Genomic DNA, 9,206 nt, shown 5'->3' with positions numbered 1-9,206 from the left:
GCTGGGCCTAGTGCAGGGAGTCTCGATTTTGGTACATGTCGACATCATCTGGGGGCATCAAACACTAACTAGGGGCTGGGGAGGTCGCTCAGTGGCAGAGCGCTTGCTTAGTAAGTCCAAGGCCCTGGGTTCAGACCTCAGCACAGCAAAATAAAATAAATAAATAAATAAGAACAGATCTGGAGCAGTCACCTAACTCATGGTATTGTTCAGAGTATTAAATGAGTGAACCCAGAGCGAGCTTAGAGCTTGTCCTTTAGCATTACTATTTTTCTTAGTGCTCCTCAAACTTGGCTCCTTTTCCTCCTTTCTTCTCTCATTCTCTAATTATCCTGGGTTTCTTTCTAGATCTTTCCTATTCTTTCTCCCTTAACTGTTCTTATCTCAGTTTTCCCCCCGTTTATTTCTCTCTTCTTGATATTTTCTTCTTCCCAACCCCGGGATGGCATCTTGTCTTGGATTATTAGGAATGCTGAGGGCCAGCCTAAATTAACCGGAGAAAGGGATGATATTTAGAAACAACGCCGGTTACTGCTGCTGTCCGGAAAAAGGGGACGACATAAAATAGAGATGTTGCAAATGCTTTCGCCAAACGGAGACCATCTGCAGCCAGCACGCTCTGAAGTGCATTGGAATGCTTCCCCTCGGGAGCCAATGCCTCGCAGTCATGAGCTCTTTCTCTGTCAGGTGACAACTATATACATGATTTAGCCCGGACGGTGGGAGTCGGTAACAACAATGAAGTCCAACCCGGTCAATGCTTTCTTGTATCTGCCCATTGAGTAGCAATTTCACATCCACTTGCCTCATTTCAAACACTCAGCTCCTACCTCCAGAGCCAACTCCCAGAACACAGAACAAGGACATTAGTGGCAAGGACGCGGGACACTGGGGGTGTTCCTTTCACTCTGTGGAGGGCCTCCTGCGAATGGAGCCTGGGGTTTGTTTTACTCCCAGGTCTCTGGGGATGGAAATGGGTCTTGCTATTTCTGTCCTGCCCTTGGGAAGTCCATCTCCTTGAACCTGAGGTTAGGGCCCTTGGCTGGGCTGTTCTAAGTCCCTCAAGATCACTCTGATTAGGCTCCACTGCAGGACGGGGTGCGGGCTGTGGTTCCTCCCTCAGGCCAAGTCCCGCAGATGTCCCTGGTCCGTGCCTTGCAGGGTGGGACTGGAGGTGGGGGTGTGAGGAGGAGAGAGAGGAGTGGAGCAGAAGTAGGAAATGATCTCTGCCCCATCGTTGTCTGGGAAGGAGAAAGAACTGAGAGAGAAAAGTTAAGGGAAGGCGGGTTTCAGAGCATCTTCTCTCCCTGTCTTTCTCAATCTCCAGCAATGGCTACCCCCAATCAGAGGCATTAGTCTGAATTCTCTGCCCTCCACCAATGTCTTCCTTTCTGATGTCTCTGAAGACTTTTTAAGAACCTGTGACCTCAAAACAGGGATGATTTCCAATATGACCTCTAAACACGACCCCTACCCCCAGTTCCTGGGGAGGGTGGGAATCCACCCCAGCACTGCCCTCCCTGGTCTCCTTGGGGGGCCACACGACTTCCCCACCCCCTCCCCCCTCCAGGCCCCTCCTCCTGCCTCAGGATCACTTCCCCCTCGGGTTTTGTTCTCAATCCAAGACTAATCCCCTTAAAGTGATAGCTGATAAAGGGATTAGCTCAGAGCTCCCCAGGGGTATTTATATTATATTGTAATGAGGGATTTTAAGAATGACTATTGGTGGGATTTCAAGCCACTTGACTGGCAGGATGCAGAGGAGCTACTTCAAATGATATCACAGGGGGGAAAGGGGAAATCAGCATTGACTGAGTGCTTAACACTTCCCAGGCGAAGTGCCAGAGGCTTCACATAATGTTATTGCATATGCTTGGGGGAACTGATAAGGAAATTCAAGACTCTGGAGGTAAATAATTGCCCGCAACCTCAATTCTAAGAAGTGGTCCAGGGGGGTTCTGTTTAACCTGGTCCGGGGTGATTCCAGAACCTTCTCTGGTGCCCAAGTGCGAGGCTGGCGAGACCACCCAGAGCCCGGTGGCACCTTCGGTCCCCGGTTGGTGGCCTCTGGTTTCGTTCTTCTTCATTTGCAGATGAACAAGTGTTGGGGACTTGTGCCAGTCTAGAAGGCTGGCCTGAGGTCACCCAGAGTTTAAAGACACATAGTGAGAGCCCCAAATGATAAAGTGCTCCGAACAGCAGCTCATCCACTGACCCACAGGCAGGTCAACCAAACCTTTTCCAGGACTGCCTGGTGAGGGGACAGGAATGACTCAGCGGTTTGACTTTCCATCCCGGCTCTGAGCTCAGATGCAATTGTGAGATTGCTCAAGGTGGTGGTGGTGGGGGGCAGCCCCGTGGAAGAGGAAGTTGGAGTCTAATAAAGTTACAGACAGAGATGCTGCTGTACCTCCTAGGCCCACAGAAGCCTGTATACTCACATATTTTTATGTATTTCTTCTATTCACACACTCACACACCCTCTCTCTCTCTCTCTCTCTCTCTCTCACACACACACACACACACTTAAGAGACGATTCTAGAATGTTTCACCATTTCCCTGCTACCCGCTCCCCACCCCCAGCTCTCTGTTTTTTAGTGTTCTGTGCCAGTTGGGGACTGAAACGCATACCTCGCCCCTGTCATACCAAGTGCACGAGGTTATGAAAACACAGGGCTAATCGGATGTTTCCAGATAACTCAGATTGAGTCACACTATTCACAGCCACTCTGCCAACTAGTCGGGGCAGCCTCACACAACCTGGTGTAGGTGTCCCTTGGAGAGCTCACCCACAAATACCCGTGTGTGTGTGTGTGTGTGTGTGTGTGTGTGTTAAGCTCGCCCCCCAGGTATGGGGTATGAGCCAGCTGGCTGACTTGCTCAAGAGAAATCAGATGTCCTCATTTTCCTTTCAGATGTCCTGGAGGACAGTCGGAAATAAACAACGTTCACCTTAAAGATACCAGCCTGAGTCTTGTCCAAAGAAACTTGGTGGAAGGAGGAAGTTAGGTCTTTATCTGGTACAGGAGAGGTAGGAGGAGGCTGGCCCAGGACTGGCAGTGTGGCTCCGTGGTAGAGTGTGTGGCTCAGCGTGTGGGACGCCCTGGGTTCGATCTCCAGCACCCCACAAAATAAATTTGGCCTATCGTGTTCATCACTGTCTTACTATGTTTTTTTTTTTTTTTTAAACAATTTTGGGTTTTGTCTCCACCCCACTTGACTGGTAAGGCAGATGCTCACAGACTTAGAAGACTGTGGGGCCTTTGGAATGAGCAGAATGACCTAAGCTGGGGTTTCTTCTAGAACAGCAGAGGCCCACCGAGGCCCACTGTCTACAGAAAAATGCTGAAGTGTTCATAACGATATAACTTGTAGCAGTGGCTGTGCAGAAAAAAACGAAAGGTGATGCTTTTCATTTTAGAGCTGGGAATACACTTGAGACTTCAAAGGGCAACTGAGGGATGGATGGGGATAAGAGAGGGGACACTCCCAAGCCCGGCACCCCTCAAGCTCCATGCCTGTGGGTCACCTGGGTTCTGTGAGCTGGAATGAGGTGTTTTGCTTGTGCTGCAGGTGAGTCTGCTTGTTTCTGCAGGGCAGGGAGGAATGAAGGGATTTTAGCAGTTTAAAATTTTTCTGCAAACACTCCAGTATATTAGAGTCTAGGGTAAGATGGTATCTGATTAAGCAGAAATGTATTCATTGGCTATTTGGAGTTTACCATCCATTTCTGTGATAGGTTCTGCAAACAGAACGGACATGTCCAGGAACCTGGCTGGCTGACAGGTTTAAGAAGCCAACCCCAGTCACCAGCCTTATCACTGGGTCCTGTGCCTTCCCTGCAATTTTCAAAATCAAGGGCTAATTTCGTTAGATGGTTAGGTTGAAATGGTATCCTAAGAAGGACTTTGAATACTAACGAGTAATAGCCAAACGATAACCTGGAAATTCTTAATCATGACATTTGGAGATGCTATGGGAATAGGGAACTATTTTTTGACAACTACCAAAGAACTCCACACCAAGGTGATTAACTGAGATCCTTCCACATATCAATACACGACAGGCAATCGAATCCGATGGCTCAGAGGATGGAATCCAGGGCTATCCCACCAAGCTACGTCCCCAGCCCCAGGTACGCTCATTTTAAAGTCGGGAGAGACCTGGATCTGAACCTTGGCCTCATCAATGAGTAACTGTGTGACCTTGGGCAAGCTGCTTTATCTTGCTGAGCTTCTATTTTCTCCATCTGTAAAATGGGGATGGTAACAGACCACACAGGGCTACAGGAAAGATCTCGCAGAGATTATCAGTGTGTGTAAAGTGCTTAGCATGTTCTAGTATTATTATTTCGGGTTATTATTCATTTAATAAATATTTCTTCAGTTGGGTGTTGCTCTTCAATCCTACTTTATGTATTTACTTTTGGTATTTTTTTATTTTTGGATTGAACTCAGGGGCACTTAACCACTGAGCCACATCCCCAGCCCTATTTTGCATTTTATTTAGAGACAGGGTCTCGCTGAGTTGCTCAGCACCTCGTCATTGCTGAGGCTGGCCTTGAACTTGTGATCCTCCTGCATCAGCCTCCCAAGCCGCTGGGATTACAGGCGTGTGCCACTGCACCCGGCCTGATTCTACTTTCAATCCAACAAATTAAAAAGTATATTTGTCCATCTATCATGTCATGAGCCATGAGCCATAGGGGCCTTGGGTTACTGACCTGATAAACTGAGACACAGAAACTGACAGAGAAGGTCATCCCTTCTGCACATGTACGGCAGTGGGAACAAATCCTTCTGTCCCCTGTTCTCCCAGCCTGCTCAACAGTGGCTCACTCCAAGAACAGCTGTCCGGGGTTGCTGCAGGGATGGAATGTTCTGGGATCTGCTGGACACAGGAGCTGCCCTAGAGGTGGTCTGCACGACCAGGCCAGACTCCAGAGGGTAAATGAGGATGGGTGCGTAAATGGTTGGATGCGTCGCCGTCTGTGGCTGTCGCCGTGATATTTGCAGCTCCTCTGTCATTCAGACAGCAGTGGCAATGTGCCTTGAAAAGTACATCGTAAAATCCAGTGAATTTCCTCCCTCCTATCTTGGAAGTGCAGGAAGGACTGAAATGGATTCCAAACTGTTCTGAATGAACAGAAAGCGCCTTTTCCTGTTGCCGAGTTCCAGCTGGAACCCTGGTAGCTTTTCTTCACCAAAGGGCACACGCTCAAGGGGGCGAGACGTCCCGCAGGGCGTCCTGGGGCCTGTCAGCCTTCCTGAGCTGTGCGCTCGGCGCTGGCCACGGGGACGTTCTGGGGGTTTGCTAGGGAGGCTGGCATCGGGCTGTGGCGCCAGTTGCAAACCTACCCTTGCTGGAGGCAGTTTTATTACTCCTGACGCCATGCACCTCACAGTGAGGCTAGAGGGTGCGGGAAGCTATTATTTGCTGCGACAGGCAAGGACGGGCTCCTTCTGGCTGACAGGCCTGGGGCCTAGGGAGGATGGCCAAGGGAGGACAGGTTTGCAGTCATGAGCAGCAGAGTGGCTGAGCTGACCTCGGTCCGCTCGCCAGGAGGCAGAGGGGACAGAGCCACGGTGGGGGGGGGGATGTCCGTTAGGACACCTGGCTCTCAGTCCTAGTTCCCCTGTTCCATAGTCACTAGACCTTAGCAGAACCGCCTGGGTCTAGGACCCTCCCTTTTCTTGCTATGGAATGAGAATAATGACCTGGAATACTGTGGGGACCTAAGGGAGGTGGACCTGGAGTGCTCTCGCAGAGGTACAAAGAACTGAGCTCTTCCTCGGTTGGTGTGATTCTTGTCCCCCAGCTCCGGGGTGGGGGAGGGGGAGAGGCAGGAGGACAGTTTGAGAACTAGGTCATCTTTCTCAGCAAGCTGGCTCCCAGAGCTGAGTGAACAGCGGAGATGCTCAGAAGCACAGGGGCCAATCTCAGCACCCCATCAAGCGGGTTCAGCACTTTTGAGGGGAGGTGAAGTTACCGACAGCAATCTTAGGGTTGCAACTCTGATGTCCCCGGCAAATACTGGGTTGGGTCAAAGCCGCTACCTTCATCCAAAAAAAATCCCCTCTAAGTCTCCCCAGTCCCCTAGCTCGATTCCCCCCACTTAAAAACAGCACCCACTCTTACTGGTTCCTCAGCCTAGGGTCCCACGTGCCTTCCCCAGAGAAGCTCTTCTGTGATTCAGATACTCAGAATGAGATCACCTGGGTCCCTGCCCAAAGCACTTCTTTCTGAAATCACTAAAGCAATTGATAAATTTCCAAATAAAGGAGAAGATAATCAGAGGAGAAGATAATCAATCTTGTGAAGACTGGGTAGGATCAGAAATTTGTTTACTGGCATCAAAGCCTCTTGCTTACATGAATATATATTTTTTTCCCTTTCTGAAATTCAGAAACAAACCAACCAAAATCTGAGTTACTGATGTCACCGACCATGTCACCAATCTACAGATGCCCCAAAGCTTACTAGAGAAGCCAGTCTTTGGGCTGGGACCAACAGCTAGGCAGCTCTTTACCTGGCCTACACCCAATCAGCTTCTCTGAGCAAAGAAGAGAGTCACACTCCTGCGAACTGGGCAAACAAGGGGTCCCGTCTGTTCATTCTTATCTGCTGACTGTGTTTAGATTTCATCTACAAAAGCAAACTTTGGTCGGGGAACGATTTGGCTTTTGTGATACAGGAATGAGTCAATGGTAACTGCACCCCCTTGCTTTTTTCTTTTTTTTTTTTTAAATTTGAGGAAGTCTAAAATTATTCATATGTTTTCTTTTCATTATCACCACAGATAAAAGATGTTAATAATCTGTGGCAGGCTGCTACCTTCAGATTTCTTTCACTGTTATGAGAATCAAATGAGATCTGGATATTGGCGACTGCGGAGACAGTCTGGAGAAGGCTAAAAAGGCACTTGTTCTATACGACATCGACATTTTAACAGCCCGGTCTTTAATTCTCACAAACCAGTATGAATCAGATCCAGTAATCCCGATATCACATCAAATCCAATCACATTATTTACAGAGCCATTTCTTGGTAAATTAATGATTTTTTCTTAATCTTTTGTGGTTCTGGGAATGGAACCCGGGGCCTTGTGCATGCTAGGCAAGTGCTGTCCCACTGAGCTATAGTCCCAGTACCAATTTTAAAGGCCTAACGAACCACTGATTTTTAAATAATGTCACTTGCAAGAAATCGACAGGAAGTCGGGCAGTAATGGTAATTCTTCCTAGATGGAACCACCTTGTTAGTCTATATCTATAAAACAATACTTCTCAGGTTTACAAAGCCCAGAATTACCATGGTTTTTTTTGTTTGTTTTTTTGAGGTACCAGGGAAGAGAATCCAGGCCAGCTCGCTAACACTGAGCTATGTCCCCAGGTCCCCATCCATGACTGTTTCTTGTCTAGAGTGTTCCTCCTTAGAAACTAACCACATCTGAGTGGCTTATTTCGAACACTCTGCTTTACAAAACCAGGACTACTTCTGGCATGCTCCGTGAGCTCTTGCCTCCCTTCGTATCTGCGGAGGGAATATAAACTGCTACAAACTTCATGGAAAGCAAGCGATTTGGCAATGACACCAAATCATTGGAAGACTTAAAAATGTCCATAGCCAGCAATTCCATTTCTGGTAATTCAGAATGAAAAAAATAATCTAAAATTTGGATAGAGATTTACACATAAGAATGTTTCCTTCAGCAACACTTAACAATATTCTTCTCTATGGCTATTATTATTATTTTCTTTGGCACTGGGTATTGAACCCCGGGGTGCTCTACCACTAAACCACATCCCCAGCCCCTTTTAGTTTTTATTTTGAGACAGGGTCTCGCCCAGATGCTGAGGCTGGCCTCCAACTTGCAGTCTTCCAGCCTCAGCCTCCCGAGTGGCTGGGATGACAGATGTGCACCACCACATCTCGGTCAAAATTGAACATTTTTCTTCCAGTGAACTTCAAATAAACTGGAATCTCTTTGTTTTGGGTTGAATGAATCAAAGATCCTGCGGCTCAAGGGTTAATTTAACTGGTAGATTTGCTCACAATAGTAAAACATGTTGGACAGTATATTTTTGTGCTTTAAAACAACATCGAAAGTTACTTGACACTGAGCTTGTGGCCCCAGAGTCAGCCCCTGTCATCCCTCATCTATATGCACCCAGGCATTTGAACAGCAGGAGCCCTGGAGGCAGATTGGGGTCCCATTGGTGCTGCGCTGCCTTAAGCAAGGAAGCAAGCCTTTCAGTGCCTCCTGTTCCTGGTTTGTAAATGGTCCCAGCCTCACTGGGTCCTGAGCATTGAGTGAATACGCAAGAAGTGCTCAGAACACTGGCTGGCCACAGGAAGTACTTCACTGTGCGGCACCACCAGCTCACCAGGCACCTGACTTCAGGAGCATTCTGCCCTCACGTGACCAACCCAGGACTGCCGAGAGGCTCACGCTCTTTATCGCACGCAGCGTGGCTGATACCTGTCGACACCTGCGTTGATGAACGGCAGCCCCATCCATCAATGGAGGATGCGCTGTGGAGTCCACATAAAAAGCTTACCTGAAGTCCATTTCAGTGTGAGGGAGCACTTGTCACTTAAAGGGATTTTTATACACAGAGATGAAAGAACAACTTCCTTCGACTCTACTTGGGAACATGAAAGGCTAGTCAACGTCAACGTCGGGTTCAGAGCCTGGCTTTCGGAGTTGGTTACTTAGATCGTGTACTGGCAAGGCCCCAAAGGCAACGACCCCATTTATTTCCCTGCTGTGTGCTTTTGGGACCACGCTGCATTCTTAATCCCGGCCAACCACCTCGAAACTACTGGAACATAAAGTAATGATGAAAAGAAGCCATCAGACAGCTCCACGTGACAGAGCAGGTGGAGGGAAGTGGATAGAGGTTCCTTCCAATCTGTTATCAGGAAGGTAGTCCCAGGTAGGGTCTTATGATGACAGACAGACACATAACTGGACCCAAACCACTTGGGAGCGCCTTCTCTATACCATGTGAGCATGATTTCAAGCTATGTCATTGGGTGAACTGAAGATTGAGTGACCTTCTGAGAAGTAATGGAAAAAAAAAAGCACAAAGAAAAAGAAGAGGGCATTTGTCCTTGATGAGTGGATTTTGATAGAAAAATAAACTAAAAAAAAAAAAAAATGGAGGGATAAAAGAATTAAGCCTGGGTGTCTCCCCCCGCC

At 48.1% G+C, this 9,206-nt stretch overlaps 1 protein-coding gene across 4 annotated transcripts in view; it reads right to left on the bottom strand.

Moving 5' to 3' along the window:
* The window catches only part of Pparg (peroxisome proliferator activated receptor gamma), a 171,647-nt gene that overhangs the window by 38,211 nt on the left and 124,230 nt on the right, over positions 1-9,206 (bottom strand). The window lies entirely within an intron of this gene.

The sequence above is a fragment of the Marmota flaviventris genome, chromosome 20, assembly GCF_047511675.1.
Source record: "Marmota flaviventris isolate mMarFla1 chromosome 20, mMarFla1.hap1, whole genome shotgun sequence".
NCBI lineage: Eukaryota > Metazoa > Chordata > Mammalia > Rodentia > Sciuridae > Marmota > Marmota flaviventris.
The sequence above is the reverse complement of the archived record's forward strand: the minus strand, read 5'-3'. Positions and strand labels throughout refer to the sequence as shown.